This window comes from Rhipicephalus sanguineus, chromosome 1, assembly GCF_013339695.2.
Source record: "Rhipicephalus sanguineus isolate Rsan-2018 chromosome 1, BIME_Rsan_1.4, whole genome shotgun sequence".
In the NCBI taxonomy this organism is placed as follows: Eukaryota; Metazoa; Arthropoda; class Arachnida; order Ixodida; family Ixodidae; genus Rhipicephalus; species Rhipicephalus sanguineus.
In genome coordinates, this window is record NC_051176.1 from 259698417 (window position 1) to 259718812 (window position 20396).

Here is a 20396-nt window from a genome sequence, read left to right on the forward strand (position 1 = left end):
AATAATAATAATAATAATAACAATAATAATAATCAACCAATCATTTATTTAACGTGCCCAGGAACAACCGTAAGGTCTTTGTGCTAGCGCACGCAAAAAAAAAAGATAAAAAGAAACAATACAATACAGACAGTTTTCAGAAATAAAAAGAGCAAAAACACGTAGACAAAGAGAAATGAACACAAAAGGGGAGGAGTAAAATGAGACAACACGAGAAATATTGACGGGGAATAAAAAATTAGATTGCATGTATACAACTATGTGGAAAGACTGAGAAGGGAAGACTTTTTACATTGTGCCACACTACGTCAAAACAGTGCAAAGCTCGGATAAAAACAATGATTGTGGGCTATGAAAAACGTCAAAATAAAAAAAAATTAACATTATAGAGACTTTGTCTCTACAATAATAATAATAATAATAATAATAATAATAATAATAATAATAATAATAATAATAATAATAATAATAATAATTCTCATCATTCCTGGGTTGACATTGAGTGCGCATACCCGCATACCACGTGCCGTGTTATGCGGGTATGCGCCACACGTGACTGGGGAAATGGCTTTCACGACGTACTCGATAGTCACGTTATTTATGTCATGACTTGTTAATCATGTTCGCCATAGACTCATGTCCTCCTATGCCAATATTGATATATGTCATGTGAAGGCGACGATCTCGAGAGCACCCAGACGCAGGTGGCGATAGATAGATAGATAGATAGATAGATAGATAGATAGATAGATAGATAGATAGATAGATAGATAGATAGATAGATAGATAGATAGATAGATAGATAGATAGATAGATAGATAGATAGATAGATAGATAGATAGATAGATAGATAGATAGATAGATAGATAGATAGATAGATAGATAGATAGATAGATAGATAGATAGAGTTCGCCAAGAAATGCTTCGCACTTAAAAATTTCTGCCTAGGCCCCTGGCAGGACAAAAAAGAATGCTGCGAGGATTAATGAAAGTTCTGTGGCAACACCTGCCGTTGAAATCGAGGGGGGGGGGGATCACTTAGTACGAGCTTGCGCTCCAGTCTTTTAGAAAAGAGTTGGGTGCCACGATACTGTTTCCTTAAATAACATCCCGTATACTTTCCTTGGCTTTACTGTCTGTTAGTTCTCATTAACGTTGTGTCTAGCAAAGAACAACGAGCCCTTAAAATTGCCCTTCCTTCGTTCATTCATTGACCTTGCCAATTCATGATAATAACTTAAGGCATCACCTTTTGTGCTTTCCTTCCCATCAACTGACAAAATTTATCTCCACCTGGGGATATAAGAATCAGTGAATATCATTTCAGTTCAGTATGAAATGACCCCAATGCCTTCTTTGCTAGATTTGTGAATAAATTGTGACAAGTTAGCCTCTGAACCTGCCTCTGAACCTTACGGGAACACGCCAATAACGTTCGTAATGGCAAAGATGGCTTCCTGGCGCTTCACGTGAGCACGTGTGGGTGCACTCCGCAGTTTGAAAGGACCACAGTCGTGGATAAGATTAAAGAAGAGCATGAGCGTATAATTGATTCGCGTGAAATTGAACGCGCACATAGACTCGGATCATATCGTAACGGCAGGTCAAGACCAGTCATTGTTAAGTTCGCACACTTCAAAGACAAAGATCGCATTCTTTCATTAGCGCACAAATTTAAAGGATCAAGTTTTGGCCTTTCTGAAGATTTCTCCCCTGCAACTCGACTAGCTCGTAAACACCTTATTGAATATGGAAAGACTAACAACCTCCAGTTCAAGCTACGTTACGATAAACTTCTCTCTGGCGGCAAAACCTTCGTCTACGACCAGCAGGCCAACAAGGTAGTCGAGCGCAAATCCTAGCAGTTACCCCAGTCTAAACCTCAAACACCGCAACGCAATCGTTCTTCCATATCGTTCTTGCATACTAATATCCGTAGTGTAATTCCAAAACGTGACTCGTTATGTGGCCTCATCAGCTCATCTTCGTGTAATGTTGTTTTGCTTACTGAGACGTGGCTTAACACATCCATTCGCGATTCCGAGATCCTGCCCCTCTTTCCAGACTTCGATATATTTCGCAAAGATCGAGTCGACAATACCCGCGGTGGTGGCGTCTTTATCGCCACAAGCCATGAACTACGATGCATCCCGATATTAATTCAATCCCCTCTTGAAATGCTATGGCTATGTTGCACTGCATCCTTCCCGCGCATCCTTCTTGGCATTTGCTATCGCCCTCCTTCTGCCGATGCCGCATTCTTGCCCGCTTTCCACGATGCGTTGGGCCAGATAACTAAGTCGTATCCTAACACGCCTGTCTTGCTCTTTGGTGATTTTAACTTCCCATCTATCGCTTGGTCAAATCTCGCTTCCACACTATCAAAAAGTAACATGGCCAGTGAATTCGTCAACACGTGTCTTACATTTGGGTTATCGCAAGTTGTCAACAATCCCACTCGCACTACTGACCATTCGGATAACATTTTAGACTTAATATTAACTTCACACCCTGAAAACCTTTCCGATATCGCGTACCTGAATGGTCTCAGTGATCATAAGATACTGCATGCTACTTTTTCATGTCACATGTCCAATCCAACAAGAATAAAAAAAAACACTCACGCTTTATGACAGGGGCGACTACAACAGCATGTCCCAAGATTTAACAACCTTTTATGATAACTTTGAGGCGGACTTTCACCACCGTTCACTTGAAACTAACTGGTTGCTGTTTAAATCTGAATTTCTGCGCCTAGTTAAAAGATACGTTCCCACCATAACAATCAGTGAACGGAAACAATCTCCATGGTTTAACACAACACTAAAACGTCTGAACAATAAAAAGAAACGTCTCTTTCGTTCTGCTAACTCCTCTCAATCTGACTTTCAGTGGCAGAAATACCACGCTGCGGTCAAGCAGTATGAGAAGCACGTCGCAGACGCCAAACGTGGCTTTTTTTCAACCACGCTGCCCTCCATGTTGCACACTAACCCGAAACGCTTCTGGCAATGCATTAATCCCCAGGTGTCTAGCAGTGTTTTTCTCCGTGACAGTGCTGGCTGCCCTGTTCCGGAATCTGAGACTGCTGATGCTCTAAACACATCTTTCTGTTCTGTGTTCACTAATGCATGCCCCGAAATTCTTCCTCATTTGCCACCGTCTAATTACCCCCCCCCCCCCCCCATGGAAAACATCACTTTCGACGCGAACGGCATTGTTACAATTATTGAGTCATTAAAAAATTCATCTTCGTGTGGCATTGATGGCATAAACGCTAAGGTATTAAAAAACACCAAGCACATCACCAGTCTCTTCCTAAGGTTAATATTCCAGCAATCCCTCTGCACTGGATCTATCCCCTCTGACTGGAAAGTCGGTAAGATAATTCTCATTTTTAAAAAGGGCGACCGTACAAATCCTAGCAACTACCGTCCCATTTCCCTCACCAGCGTTTGTTCTAAACTAATGGAGCACATTCTACATTCACACATTGCCAATTTTCTGTCATCTCTCAACTTCTTTCATCCTAACCAGCACGGGTTTCGCAAAGCTCACTCTTGCAATACTCAGCTCGCATTATTCCTGCATGATGTACATTCTAACCTGGATTTGAACATCGCCACCGACGCTCTTTTTTTGGACTTCGAAAAAGCCTTCGATAAAGTATCGCACATTCTTCTCATGCATAAAGTTTCGCACCTAAACCTACACCCCGACACAGTTAATTGGATACGTGAATTCTTGACCGATCGCCTTCAATTTGTTTCCACCAACTCATTTTCCTCGTCTCTATCCCCTGTTTTATCTGGTGTGCCACAAGGCTCCGTACTTGGACCGCTACTCTTTCTCATATATATTAATGACCTTCCTGTTAATGTATCATCTAATATACGCCTTTTTGCAGATGACTGTGTTCTGTATCGTCCAATAACAAATTCCACAGACTCTTCCTCTCTCCAGGATGACCTCCTCAAAATCCAGGCGTGGTGCAACCAATGGTACATGTCCCTCAACGTCAGTAAGTGCTCCCACGTGTCCTTTCATCGTCGCCGTAACTATGTAGCTCCTTCTTACTCTCTCAACAACAACACATTAACCCAATGCAAGACATTTAAATACCTAGGGGTACATATATCTAGTGATCTGTCCTGGGCCCATCATATTCTCCAACTAATTCCTGCAATCGCCTATTAGGTTATCTACGCCGTAACCTATCATCAGCATCCCCTGCAGTCAAACTACTTGCATATAAAACGTTGATTCGATCCAAACTAGAATATGCCTCTGCTATTTATGACAATCACCAAGTTAATATAAACAATTCCCTTGAATCAGTCCAGAACCGCGCTGCCAGGTTCATTCTTTCCGATTATTCCTACAGATCAAGTGTATCCACCCTAAAATCCCAGCTCTGCCTCCCCTCACTTTCTTCTCGCCGCAAGACTGCTCGTCTAATATTATTTTTTAGGTTTTTCCATTCGCTGCCTCCAGGAAACCAAATCATCATTCCAGCACATCGTTCCTCTCGCCACTCGCACCAAAATGCTGTATATCTACCACGTGCACATACGACCACCTACCAACGTTCATTTTTCCTGCATACTGCCGGAGAATGGAATGCCCTTCCATCCGATATCGCCCTCATCACCGACATTGCTCAATTCAAAGCTGCCATTGAAGACCATCTTTCATGACATGAAACCTAACCTGACCCGCCAGTTTTTTCGTTCGCCCACCCCTCATGTAATGTCCCATGTGGGACCTTTGAGGTATTATGAATAAATGAATAAATCTCTGAGGCAGCTCAGATGGCGCGTGAAAGGGGCACGTGCGTAAGCAAGCCATCAATTGCATTGTCAGACAGGGAGCTCTGTTTTTTGGGATGCGCGAGTTGACGTAGCAGGCTCAGTGATAGTTGATGTATAGTTATTTCATATCTTTGCTTATGTTTTCACCTTCTGTTACCGATTGTTTTCTGTTAACCCGGGTATATAAGAGCATTCCTGTCAATAAAAATTCAGTTGGAAGTCAGCGCTTGTCTCGTCTTTTTCCTGTCCGCCGTGTCTTATTTTCGCGCTGTTAACCTTAAGTATGCACAACCAACTAGCCCAGTCAGCCACTTTATTACTGAACCTGGAGCATGAATTAGCGCGACACGCAATAGAAAAGAAAACAGACAAACACTGGAGAGCGCTAGACAGGAGAGAGTTAGCGCTCTCCTGTGTCTTCGTGTTTGTCGTTTTTTTTTTTTTTCTTGCGAAATGCTGGAGGCCCGTGTACTTAGATTAAGGTGCACGTTATAAAGAGTCCCATGTGGACGAAATTTACGGAGGCCTCCACTATACGGCTCGCCTCATAAATATATTATGGTTTTGGCAGGCAAAACCCCTCAAATTATCGTATTTTCTTTTATGCGTCACGCTAATCATGCGGCAGTTATAGAACATCAACTCGCCCATACAGCATAACAGCAACCCTTCTGAACCTGGGAAAAGTAAGGCAAATATCCCAGGGGAAGTCCAAGGAGCCATCTAGAGGATATAATAATAATATCTGGGGTTTAACGTCCCAAAACCACCATATGATTATGAGAGACGCCGTAGTGGAGGGCTCCGGAAATTTCGACCACCTGGGGTTCTTTAACGTGCACCTAAATCTAAGTACACGGGCCTCAAACATTTTCGCCTCCATCGAAAATGCAGCCGCCGCGGCCGGGATTCGATCCCGCAACCTTCGGGTCAGCAGTCGAGCGCCATAACCACTAGACCACCGTGGCGGGGTACCATCTAGAGGATTTATGCAGCCTTTTTGCTAGTACCAAAGGCAGTGCTATAGCTGTCACTTACGGTCACTATTCTCCGAGCTTCTTCAATATTACGTAATCTCCCACAAGGGGTCTTCTATACGCCTTGCTATACCGCGCCTGTCTCTGACTGTTGCGCCTTTCGTTGTCAGAGGCTTTGCTGAGAAGGAAGTCCTGGAAAAGGGCGACCATTTTTATGTGCAAGCCTCAAAGTTGGACATTGCATCACTGTCTGAGTTTCTCCATGTTCCAGCATGATTTCGGGGAAGCCCAACCTTTTTGTTTGGGTATTCATAATTGTTCCAACGGCATCTAGAAATGAAATGACCATGTGCATCTGAAAGCATACAATGTGGTCACTAGTTCTATTGCATCTATCGGGACCCATAAGAATTTGGTATGGTCTAATATATTTTTTTAAGCTATGTGATAAAAAAAATTATTTTTTCCCCGCCACGGTGGTCTAGTGGTTATGGCGCTCGACTGCTGACCCGAAGGTCGCGGGATCGAATCCCGGTCGTGGCGGCTGCATTTTCGATGGAGGCGAAAATGTTTGGGGTCCTTGTACTTAGCTTTAGGTGCACGTTAAAGAAACCGAGATGGTCAAAATTTCCGGAGCCCTCCACTACGTCGTCTCTTAATCATAACCTGGTTTTGGGACATTAAAGCCCAGATATTATTATTATTATTATTATTATTATTATTATTATTATTATTATTATTATTATTATTATTATTATTATTATTATTATTATTATTATTATTTAAAAAATTAGATTGCAATCGTTTATAATTTAATTTAGAGGGCTGTAGTTGGCACTAATCTAGTTCACTATATAGTATAGTTGACAGAAAGACGTGCAGATCCAGTATTCCAAGATCGTGGCAGAAAAATTTCCCACAAACAGTCTGGGTGACTATTTGTCCTGTCGTAACCGCGTTTCAAAGGGGATATCAGTAAGTATAATCACCATCCATAGTGCCAAAACTAGCAATGATTGGTCATAGCTGTAGTAATAGCACTGCATCACGATACCGCCAGGTCAAGTCACCAGGCCAAGTTGCCAGGCTTCTACGCCAGGTGCCGCGATCGCAAATACTGACGACCTTTATTCTCATCCGCTTTTGAAATGTAGCGTCGACATATCGTCCAGCTTGCCTGTTTGTTCTGATCTGGTTTTGTTAGATATGTTGCCGCCTGTAGCCAGCGTTTGGACAAAGTGGCTTTCCTTCGCCCTGACAGAGATAGTCCCCTTGTGAAAACGTCCACTCCAGCGGCATTCTTGGCTCGTCGACTTATCACTGTAAGCCCCAACTTGTGTTTAACTTCTGTGTTGTTTCTATTGCAATTGCTTTTTTTTTTAACATCAAGGCGTCACCAGTGGCGACCACGGTACTGGCAGTAGTGATGCTGACAAAACCGAGAGAGTGCCGAAGGCGGAACTCGAAGCGGCTATAACCTTATGTTATGTGCTACAAATATGTTGTCGTCTTTCTCTTTCTCTGTCTGTGTGTTCGCTGCACTTTACTATCAGTGCGCCCTAGAAACATGGGCCAACCACTGAAGAAAAATAACACTTGCTATTTTACTACATCGTTTTTTAAAATGGGAGCCAGCTCAGCCAAGTATACCGCTACTTTCCATCAGGGCTACAGACGCCGGCGTCAACACTGTCGGCAAATTTCAGCTCGCACTGCTTTATCAGTTGCCGATAGAATACACTCCTTTTTTTTTTTGTTTCTATACTTCACATCCATTTTACTGTCTTTCTTTCACTTACTTTTTGATGATTTCTCGTTGTTTAATTACGCATTTAAGTGCTCTGTACTTGGAAGTTGCTTGTGAAATTTCTTGATCTATGCTTGCAATCGCGGTCTACAGATTCGATCTGCACATATTTTTGCACTCTAGCCGGCCATTGCATTCCATCAGTGTTCACGGCCGGGCTAGACCGCACGCGCGCTGCGCGCGCGTGCGGTCTAGCCCGGCCGTGCAGTGTTACAGGAGTTTCTTAAATCTGAATTTCGCGCCGCGCTTCCCTCAATTCAAACGCGGTCTTGTACTGCGGCGCCACCATGCGGGGCTTTGCAGAAATGCTGCATAGCCTCCGAGACTTGAGGTCTTGTTTTCTATTATACTTTCAAGCGCCGCCGCCGCCGACACACCAGACAAAAAGTATCGCTTGAAACTATAAAAACTGGGAAGTTAGGATGCTCGCTTTACCTCCAAATTAATTACATTGGAAGTACAACAGCAAAGCATTTTGTATGCGTGCGTTTCAAGTTCGCTTCTCAGCGGCGGTTTCCTTTGAGTGACAGCTGCAACTCTCGGAGGCTACATCGCAAAGCACTTGCTGGTTTTTGTTCTGCCGCGCACTAGATGGCGCGATACGCACAATTGTTTTTAGGCTGCGTCATGGATTGGCTGCATGAACGCGCGCATTGACACATCTTAAAACTAAATCATGCGGGGACACTAAAACTAAATTGTTTTAGTGTCCACATTCCTATATTGGAACATTTTTAGGGGAGTTTTGTGCTGCTATTCAGGTTTTCACACACTACTGTCGTACACTGCGTACACGCTTTCATATAGTTTATGCCGCGTTTGCTATATATATATATATATATATATATATATATATATATATATATATATATATATATATATATATATATATATATAATCAGGTCGTCTCAAGAGAAGTCATAAAGGAAGACAAACTATTATAGGTGCGCCAAAGCATTCAAAACAAGAGGAAGCTTGACAAACATAAAACAACAAAAATCACATTCATTGTACTAGCATGATTCGTAGCATCAGTCACTGCATTTTTATTAGGACCGTTCAGTAATCTTTCCTCTCTATAGGTACCGACGTTTAACCTAACCTAATTGCACACAAATGTGGCAGTGCCGCAAGTCATTCTGAAGCGAACCGACACATAATGATAAAACGGAGCTGCTTTTGCTAGAACCGCGATTGAGTCGATCGAAATGTCACGTTTTTCTTCTTATTTATTCATTTTTTCGCTTTCACGAATGAAATATAAAATTGTTTTCTGTTCAGGTAAGCCACGAGCTCTGCAGCTTTTCATGATATCCCATTTGTGCACACGTGTTTGTCGTCATAGGCGTGCGCACAGGGGGGCAGGGGGGGGCGGCCGCCCCCCTAATCCCCTACGAGGGGGGCGCAGAATCTGCCCCGTACATTGACTCTTCTAGTCACATAAGAAGGGGGGGGGGGCAAAATCTGCCCCATACATTGACTTAGTAGGGGGGGGGGCTGCGATGAATCTTCGCCCCCCCCCCCCCTGATGGGGAACCCTGCGCACGCCTATGTTTGTCGTCATTTTAAAATGGGGAGTGCTTCGTTACGGCGACTGTGTGCTTTTATGAACGCCTTTCACTGCATGACACCGTATTCGCCAAGTGCGTGCATTCGTCCTGTCCTCTTTTGTTCTTTGCCTTCCTATCTAATTGTCTCGGCACTTGCAAATAATACGGCACATCCTAACATTAGTCCTAAAGGTTTAACGACTCCGAATAGAACACTGCACTGTCTTCCCGCCCCTTTGTTTTGAATGCTTATACAAAAGTTTCTTCTATTTGTTGCACATAACCATTGACAGGTCTGCAGCCCCGCCACGGTGGTCTAGTGGTTATTGCGCTCGATTGCTGACCCGAAGATCACGGGATCGCATCCCGGCTTCGGCGGCTGCATTTTCGATGGAGGCGAAAATGTTTGAGGCCTGTGTACCTAGATTTAGGTGCACGTTAAAGAACCCCAGCTGGTCGAAATTTCCGGAGCCCTCCACTATGGCGTCTCTCATAATCATATGGTGGTTTTGGGACTAGATATCATTATGATTGACAGGTCTGCAGTTTCTATAGAAGACGTGAAAACCATGATCAAGATCTGCATAACCTGACGGCTGCTGACAAAAGCGTTTTTGTATAGCTTGCCCAAATACAAAAGACGGTGCGCGGAAAATCCTAGAGGATGTGTTTTGGATGCCGAATAATATTGCAAACTCTTGAAGGATGCGTTTAGAGAGAGCCGAAAAGGTGTTAGGGACGTGTAGGGCTGGGAAGAGATACTCAGAAAAGTATACAGATATCGAAATACATGGGCTGGAAGCCTAAAATACAGATACTGAGGTACATTTGGCTTTGACGTAACGGTGTATTTTGGAGATACTTTTTGAAAAAGACGGAAAAAGTATCCCAGAATACAGATACAGGAATACAAATACAAGAATACGAATAGAAGACTACAAATACTTGGATATTTTTCTCATTTCGGGGATACTAGTCCTCCGCAAAAACATTATTAAGCGTAACATAATGCTCTGAATGTTGCAGCGCAGTGAAGCTTGCAAGTCGCACGAATAACTTCCGATCACACAAAAAATTTAGAAAAAGTATAGATATGTTTAACACACGAGATCTGTTTTGCTGAGACGGATGTTGGTGCCAACAGGAGCTTATCAAGTAGGCTAAAATCGGTTCAATCTCAACACGAGATTCGCGAGAGAAAACTGCTGCAGGCGGGCACAAGTTCGCACTATAGCGAATAAATATCGCCTTCGTGCCCCGAAAGTAGAGCAGAATGCCGATATCTCTCCTTGGGTCATCTAGGCACCGAAACACTTCCGCTCTCACGTATAGGTCAGTTCAACCAATCAGAATCGGAAGTTCCTACATCTTAAAACTTGTAAAAAGCCGCGATTCATCACTGCCGATGATGACGACTTGTCGCACGTAACCTTTTTGCGTGGCACATGTACCTCTGCAGCTCGCACGAGCGAGCTCTCAAAGTTGGAAGATTTTTCCACTTCTCTTGAGGTCATTTCCGACAAAAAAAAAGTAACGAGACAGCCGTGTCCTGCACATTATCCCGATATATTCGATATATCGTAAAAGTATTTCACTACTGATTTACAAATATATTTTTCAAGTGTATCTCGGTACAGAAATACAGATACTCCGTAGTATCTCTAAGGTACTATCGCGATACTCTTGTACAGCGATACTGCCCAGCCCTGGGGACGTGGTCCTACAATATATTTGGACATACGGAAAGATGTTCTCGACTGACATCACCTTATTAATGTCATCAAGCGAATTTAAGTGCATGTCGTGCATTCATCCAGAAAGGATGCTAATGTTGGTTATACCGCCTTAATGAATAGTAATAAATTTTGTCTCCTCAAACATACACGCACATAATTGAATGATTAGCTTGAGAAATACGATGAGCACTTCGGTATTAGCCGTAAGTCACTGACGGCTGGCTCCTGTCAGAGAATGGCCATAAATACTGCTTGGTCGACCTTTCTGGCCTTGTGAAGTGACCATGTTCTTGTTTTCTACCTCGGAGTCGTATACTGTTCCTGTCCTTCTTATAACGCGACAGCGTTAAAGAGCCCGTATCCCAGAAATTCAGGTGTCGGTGTCGGCGGCGTTGGTTGTGAGCGAAAAATCGGTGCTGTCTGTGAGCAAAAAATCGTTATAGATGCAAAGAATAAAAATCAGAGGTTCGAGGCGGAATCGAACCCAGGCCTTCTGCGTGATAGTCGGGTGTTCTACCACAGAGCTATGCAAGTGCTTGAAACTGACTCGAGAAAAAAAAAAAACTATACAGTCATTGTGTAGTGCTAGGAGTCGTTTAGGACATGTAATATTGTGTGACAGAAGCGTAAAATCGCATTAAGCGTTACACCTTGTGAATTGCGCAACGAGTGGGGGGTTTAAAGGCCCACGTATCACAAAGCACTCAGGCGTAATTGATCATCATCATTGTCATCCACAGCATCAACAAAGTGTTCAGCTGCGTAGATGCACGTATTGCTTTTCGGACACGTAGTGGGAACTTCGCTAATTTGCAAAGTGAGTAATTACGGAGTAGTGGGCACTTCGCAACTGTACTTGCAGTAGGCATTCTCGGACAGTTCAGAACGGCCAATAGAGGTTTTGAGTTTGTCCATCTACTTTTTAACGTTACCGTGTTACCAGAACACTGTACTGCGTTTTCCGTGTTACTGGAACGCATGTTTTAGCGAAGTTTTAGCTCCCCAAGCGTAAGCGTTTACGTACGTACGTACGTAAATGTATTCGTTTACGTTTGCGCAAACTACTAAATGATGATGACAACTGGATCTAAACTACAGTCGAAACCCGCGATAACGAAATCCCGAGGGAACGAAATTCTCACCGCAACGAAATATTTTCGGAGCACCGGCGAACGCCCATAGGAATCAATGCATTTCGTAACTCGCGACTACAAAAGATATTCATACCGCAGTCCCTCATTAACGAAATTTTTGAAACACGAGTGCGCAAATAATCTACTCTCGCAACATTAACTACATTCGAAAACTGCTGAAATGCATTCATGCTACACTTAAATTGCGCAAGACTATCGGTACAGCGCACTTGAGAAGCAGCCGCCATCATTGATTACAAAAAACATAACGCTGGCGACAATGATGATGATGATGGCTTGCCGAAACACCTGCTCGTTATCGCGGACTACGTAGCCAAATCCACATTCCTCATGGAGTTTCGTTCGTTGGCTTGGCTCTGTGCTTGGCTTTGTCGGCTTTGCGCGCACATGGTCGAGTGTGTGGAGCCATTTGTGGAGCGTTTGCTTGGTCGCTTGGTGTAACTTGAACTGTGTGTTGCGATTGCTTCGTCCAATTTCACTGCCTGCGAAGATGCCGCCTCCAACGAAAAAGCGGAAGTTCATGACGCTGGAAGATAAGGCTGCAATCATCAGTGAGGTGGAAAAGGGCAGGAAAAAATGCCCCCACCTCCCCGAAGGGAATCGTGAGGAAATGCGAATGCATTTCTTGCGCCGAGAATACACGGCGTAGTAATTTTAATGGCGTAAAGCTGGACACATCGACGCGCTCAAGTGTCTCCCTTTTGGGCGCCTCTTTCAACGAACGCTTCCTACGTGCGTTCGTAATCACCTCAGGGATGTTGCCACCGCCTTCAATGCAGCACAAACGCGTTTAGAACGCGCTGTTTTCAGGCTGCTCCGCCGAACTCCCGCGATGCGAGCGCCCTCACACACCAGAGCGCGCTCCTCCTCTCCACTCACTCTCCGCTACTCCGCCCGCACCACCTGCTCCGGTTGCTATAGGGGCGAGGATAAGCGCACGCGCCCGCAGCTGTTGCTATGGGAGAGGGAGTGAGAGCGGAGAGGCGCGCGGACAACGCCGGACGCCTGACATAGCCCGACTAAGAAATGCATTCGCATTTTAAAAATGGACATCGCCGAAGAATTCGGCGTTGCGTGCAGCTCGCTGTCCACGATTCTGCGCTGATCCGCTCTCATCCAGCGCAGCCGGAAGAAGGTTCGCCTGTAGGCGCACTTGATGACGGTACTGGTGACAGCGCAGTGCCGCCGTCACTGACCAGTGCATGGGGCGAACCTAGTGCCGTGGCAAACGAGATTCCCGATCGAGAGGCATGAAATTGCTGCATGGTAAGGCCCGCCAAAGCAAACTTACTGACTTTTGGAAATAAAATGTGCTTTTTGTAAATTCCATGTCTTTTCTGCCGCATTCTCGCGCCAACGAAATTCCCGCAAGAGCGAAATTTTGTGCTTTCCGCGCCGATTTCGTTATTGCGGGTTTCAACTGGATACAGTTGGAGGTGTGTGGAGAGGGTATGTGCATGCGCAGTAAGGGTGGTCACGCCGCACACCACCACCACCACCACCACCGGATTGAGCTCCGCCTTAAGATACTTCGCATCTAAAATACGCATAGTGAAGCCATACGCGCGCAAAGCACCCCGCCAGACGCTACCTTTTTAAACTACACAATCGAAAGCAAACTACAAACAACACGTTCCAGCACAATCGGTTCGTTCGCTGAGAATCGATGACGCGTCTGTCTAACATGTAATTGTTATTGAAGTGAAATAAACAAAGTAATGCTCTCAACCAGGGGCGTAGCCAGAAATTTTTTTCGGGTGGGGGGGAGGGGGAGGTTCAACTATACTTTATCGATGTTCGTGCGTGCGTTTGTATGTGCGCGTGTATATATACGCCAGCAAAACTGAAAAATTTCGGGGGGGGGGGGGTTGAACCCCCCCCCCCCCCCCCCCCGCAACCCCCTGGCTACACCCCTGCTGTCAACAGCAGCGCAGGCATGCGCGAGTAGCCGCGATGCAGCTTTGGAGCTCGTACACGAAGTCGGTTTGTCTGTGCCTGCAAAAGTAAACTGCGCGCAAACTGTCTCGTTCTGGCATGACACGAAAGAGTGTTCTCCGATGAGTGCCGATGCTGTCACATACCGCATCTATTAAGAACGTCGAACGTAAATACGACGTTAATCGTAAGCAGTAGCCGGAGCAACGGAACGATCTGCCGCTTCCCGTCGGCCGCAAGAAAATCTAATAACACATGGAGGCTAGTGTCCTGCTAACCTTTTTTCAGCATCCCATTTTCCTCAATCTCAGCAACACGGCACACGAAAATATGTCGGCATTGCCGTTTCTATCAGCCGCCACACGTCGATAAGTACGCTCCGTGTGTGCACCTGCGGAGCGCGCTTAGCCTTCAACATGGCGGAAATGCGCACTGCGGCCGCTAGATGGCAGCAATTTTGCATAGGTCTATAGATGTTTTTCGCGTGTACGGTAATCCGGTATACGCAAAAGAGCGTAGGTCCGTGCTGGACGAAAGTATCGACATCTTGTGACGCTTCGTGCAACCACAATTATAGACACGTTTTTTTTTTTTTCGCCTAGTGTTACTGAGGAAAAAAAAAAGATTAAAAAGGCAACTCATTCGTAATTAGGCCGCTGCAAGAAATTTTCACCAGGAGTAGAATGCACTATGTGCTTGACAGGTTCATGTCAGTCCCGCCAAGTGGCACGACCTATCCGGCCTTTCAGGGGCTTTAGGACTTACACGTTTACGGCTTCGGTATTCTATATATTACATACATATATAGACCTATATTATAGATCACTCTAGCTTCGGTAACCCAGCTCAAGCAACATGGTCGCAATTGGAGCTCACACTTCGGCTTATTTTTGACTCGGCGGCTAAAGTCTGCGTAGAGCAGATATCGCGAGTAGCCACGAACGAAGGTGATTCGCGATATAGGGCCGAAAAAGTAAAACGTGTCCGGTTAGTAGTTTACGTTCCGTTCCAATGACTACACACATTGTTTTTTTTTATATTCGCTCTGTGACATACAGGGAAACACGCAAAACTGAGCGTGAACAACTGTTTATTTCAAATGGCATCAAACATCGGGAACACCGCGGCCTCTTGTGTGAAAATTTCGAATGGCATTTCTGGCCTTTCTTTTTTTATCACCAGAATCAACTTGCCTTCATCGTCTGCGCATGCCCCTTTTATGTCATTGTCGTCCTTAATTGAACCCCCGGGGGTTCTCACTGAGAACCCTCGGTGATCCAATCACACTTGCACCAGTGCAAGCAACAGGAGCTCGAGCGGCCCTGTCTGCTTTGTTTCAAGTAAATTATCCCTCTCGTTGTATATACCCGAATGTACGTAGGAGTAAGCTAAATTAATTGACGGTAGAAAAGGACAATCTATTTAATCCTGTTTTGAGGTCTTTTGTAGGTATTGTGCAACCACAGAGACAAAAACGGCGAGGTTGTCCTCGTCGTCTTTGCCCCTTAGTCCCTGTCGCATGGTGCTTTGAAAAATGTATTTCATTATTCGCCGCGAGATCGGGCTATAGGTGGCAGCACCGACGCCGCGTCTGTGTGGATAGGCGATCGGCGGCGCGTATACAAATGTACGCAGCGGCGCTTCGCCGTAGGCGGTTTGAGTCGATTGTCGCCGAATAAAGCGCGTTGACTACAGAGTAATGGTGATGTATACGCCCTCCATTGCCGCATGAATGCACGAAGCCGGCCTAACGTACCTATTAATTGTGAGAGAAGGGCAATCTGCCAATCAATGGGGTACTGGCATTAAGTCACAATCGTGTTTTGCACTGTGCTCGATGTTTTTTCTTGCTTTATTTGCACGTGTTTAAATTGTGTTTTGCCTATACCACAATATAAAGTGTTGCGCGACTGAGCCAGTGAAGTATTTACTTGTTCTAGCGGCTACAAAGAAAGAGAGCCTGTATTTCTGCGTAATTAGACGAAGTAGAACTTTGTGCACTCTGCTTTTCCGTTTGCATGAATACGCGTACTGCTTTAGAAATGCGTGGCTTCGGGTCTTTTTTTACCTCTAACCATCCTCTGCAGACGCTAGTTCATGCTTTGCGGTATCACAAGGACTTCCAAATCGCCAACACATCACGAGATGGTGTCGCTGAAATTCTGCATTCGCACCTCGACATGTTGTACTTTTTTTTCATTTAGGACGACGCCAAATGCACTATGAGATGTGCTTGAACGAGAAAGTGGTACCCACATTGAAATGATTTTGGCAAATGGACATTACGATGGTTAGACCTAGCGCCATACTGACATGGGCATGCACTCACTTGTTAGAGTGCATACAAGTCTCGTAAGGCGAAATGCTTATGTATATCGTGTATGCATACGTACAAGCATTTGATACTGTGCTAGCACAACGGAATAAGCTTATAATCTGAGAACGCATATGACGTACGCATACACGTTGTCACCGCTGGGTGCCAACTCTGCTTGATCTCGCGACCAATAAGGCAGCGCGCGCGCGCGCGCGCGCGCGCGTGTGTGTGTGTGTGTGTGTGTGTGTGTGTGTGTGTGTGTGTGTGTGTGTGTGTGTGTGTGTGTGTGTGCGCGTGCGTGCGTGCGTGCGTGCGGGGGTGGGGGGGTTATCGAACTACGAAACACTTTGAAGGCGCTGTGCACCTGCTCTCAAAAACATCTTTTTCAAACATCTTTCAAGATATATGTAAAAGCCGAAAGACATTCGCCCATTTTCGCAAAAAATTGGCTCCGAAAACGCGGAACCTAGTTTGTGTATGTCATAACTGCAGGGGGCAATTCTGAACAACGTGGTGTGATACGCGACTATATAGTCGGATACCACTTTAGAAGTCCGCGGCATTTCCTCCTCAAAGGTGGATGCAGCATCGCACAAGCCTGCACAATAGGCGTGCACTCCAGACTGACGTCATGAGTCGGACGGCCGGCGACGCCACCTTTGGAGAACATAGCCGAGTGCATGAGCAGGACTATATCTTTAGTCGCGGAGGCAGTGGTACGGTACGGTACGAAGAACTTTATTAAAAGATCCGGAGAAGTGCCACCCCTTAGGGTGACACCGCGGGCCGCTCCCACGTGGGGACAGTTAGACCTAGCCTAACCGCCGCATCGCAGGCTCTCTGGACAGCCCAAAGTTGATGCTGATATTCCGAGCTCTTGAGGGCCGAGCTCCATTTATGCTCTGTGAGGTCCTTATCCCAACGTAACGAGGGGCACCGCCAAAGCATGTGCTCTAAATCGCACGTTCCCCCGCAGCCAGGGCATTGCGAGCTGAAGTCACTTGGGAATAGACAGTGCATGAAAGCAAGATTCGGATAGGAATTAGTTTGTAGCATCCTAAGGGTCATCGCCTGTGGTCTCGTGAGCTTTTTGTGTGGTGGAGGAAATACTCTTCTTTCCAGATAAAAATGCTTCGTGAATTCATTAAATGTGAATAAAGTGCCTCGGAACTCTTGAACCCTGCTCTGTGACAAGGCTTCTCCTCCCGCGCGGAGAGTTAGTACGCGCGCTTGGGAGTGGGCGATGTCGTTGAGGTTGGTGAGCGAGTCCAAAGTTTAACCTTGGTGTGCCGGGAACCAAATGATTGTGTGCATAGTTATGGTGCGGTTCTTAAGAACGTCATGTGCCTCTTTCGCTATGGAGCCCGAGGCAAACGCCCTGACTGCCGATCTGGAATCCGAGTAGATTTGCGTCCTCTTATCATCCAAGAGTGCCAAAGCAATAGCAACCTGCTCCGCTTTAGAAGAAGTGGTCCCAGTCAGGGAGGCCGACGAGATTATTTCACCTCTGTTATCTATTGCGACCACGGCATAGTGAGATGAGCGACCATATTGTGCCGCATCTACGAAGCAGACCGATTGAGGATCATCCTTGATCTTCTTCAGGATCGCAATCGCTCTTGCTCTACGCCTTCCCTCATTGTGCTGCGGATGCATATTGCGAGGGATGGGCGCGACAAGAATATTTTCTCTTTGCTCCTCGGTGATTGGATGGCTTCTCTCCTCTGCCAGCACTGGATTGAGGCCCAGAATGGCTAAGATTCTTCTCCCTGCCAAAGAGCAGGATAGTCGAGCAAGCTGGGCTGATTCTTGTGCTTCGATTATTTCATCCAGCGTATTGTGCACGCCTAATTGAGAAAGGCGTTCTGTGCTAGCCGTCATAGGAATGCCTAGCACCCTTTTGATGCTTTTCCGAATGAGGGTGTTAAGCTTCTTTTTCTCGAAGTTGTGCCAGGTGTGCATGGCCGCTACGTAGATGATGTGGCTCATGAGGAAGGCATGGAAAATCCGGAGTAAATTGTCTTCTTTCAGGCCTCCTCTTCTATTAGACACCCTAGTAATGAGTCTGATGACCATTTCCGTTTTCTTTGTAATCCTATCTAACGTAAGCCTATTGGATCCATTGGATTCGATAACCATGCCCAACATGCGTATGGACTCGACTCTAGGAATGAGGTTTCCATCACGTGTGGTTAGCCTGATATCGACATCTGCGAGTGGCTTCCATCCCCTGGGCTTGGGACCTCGTCTGATTGGTCTATAAAGGAGTAACTCGGACTTACTGGGGGAACATTTTAGTCCCGTATTTTCCAGGTATGATTCAACCTCATTGACTACAGATTGGAGACTCGCCTCAACATCTCCTTCACATCCCTTGGTGCACCATATAGTTATGTCATCTGCATAGATTGTATGACTAACACCGTCTATAGCAGAGAGCTTTTCCGAGAGACCTCTCATTGCCATGTTAAACAATAGCGGTGAAACGACCGCTCCCTGCGGTGTTCCTCTAGGGCCAAGCTCGAAAGCCTCTGTTGTTAGGTCTCCGATTTTAAGTGTCGCTTTCCGCCCCTTGAGAAAGGAGCTGATGTAACCGTGAAAGGATGCGCCCAAATTGAGGTCCGATATGGCATTCAGAATGTGTGCGTGAGACACGTTGTCAAAAGCTTTTTCCAAATCTAAACCCAGAATAGCCCGGACGTCTCTTCAACTTGACGAACCATTCAGCACCAGCGAAGGCAGTGGTGGTGGTGAAAAACTTTATTATAAAAGAGAGTGTATGAGCCCCTGAAAGGGCCCTACAGACTATGTGACATCCTCAGTCCGGGATGTCATTGGACGACACCGCTGCTTTTGCTCGCGCAATGAGGGCTTGTTGGGCAATAGGCTGCCGCGCTTCGGTCATCTGGGCGGGGCCTCTCTGGACTTCTTTGTACTCGGCTATTCATGGGGAAAGAGAGAGAACAAGAGACTGGTTGCAGCAGGAAAGTAGAGAAGGTGAGGGACCTGAGCTAGTGCGATGTTGGCGATGTCGTGGGCTGGAGTGAGTGGGACAAACTTAGGACAATGATAGGAAAGACATAGTACATAACTACATGTGCTTACACTTCATACACCAACGTTCTCGAATGCCAAACTGGATCGAAGCAGCGCTCATATGGTTTCATTCCTCCCCCCTTATTTCTTGCACTGCTCACACGCGCTCGCAATCAGAAACAGGTATTAGTTTACGCAAACTTACTAACGCCAGACACGTCGTAGAACGTCGCAACAGTTCAAAAATTCAGGAGTCCTTCCCCTATCGGGGAAATGGAGGCAAGCGAAGCCATGGCGTGGGCGTGCCTGACCACTGCTTCTCTTTCTTTCTTTCTTTCTTTCTTTCTTTCTTTCTTTCTTTCTTTCTTTCTTTCCTTCTTTCTTTCTTTCTTTCTTTCTTTCTTTCTTTCTTTCTTTTAAGGGCGAAGCTCCTGTTAGTCTAACTTTGTCACGCGTCCGGCGTAACCGGCAGTATCTCCCGAACAGTATAATAGATGGCGCTGTCTCATAGAAGTACATACAAACTGTACTGGGCTATGTACTGGGCTATCGCTTTGATTACTGCTGGGCGAAACCACTGAAGATTTCACGCTGTAACCATGATTGCTTCAGGAGCTTCGCCCAAGCTCTTCATCATTCACCTGTGGATATGGTGTGATTTTTCTTTCTTTCTTTCTTTCTTTCTTTCTTTCTTTCTTTCTTTCTTTCTTTCTTTCTTTCTTTCTTTCTTTCTTTCTTTCTCATTGCGCGATGCTCCCTCCTAATATAAGCCTTCAGTTTTATTATCTATATGTAGTGGCCATCCCCGGAACTCTGTTTTCGGGCTGAATCAGCATGGTATCTTTCATGTTCTTCCCAGCGTTCATCAGCCTCTATAGAACGGCCCAACGAAGGGACCCTCGCGCGCTCATGGAAACGCGGGTTAGGAATTCAATTTTCTCGAATTCGGACTTTTTCTCAAAAATGTTCAATTCCTGATATCGACTTTACGCTTTGTCCAGCAGATCACTTTTAGTTCGCCAACACGAAATATTTCAATGAAGCGCCCATAGCAAGTGTACTGCTTCCCAATT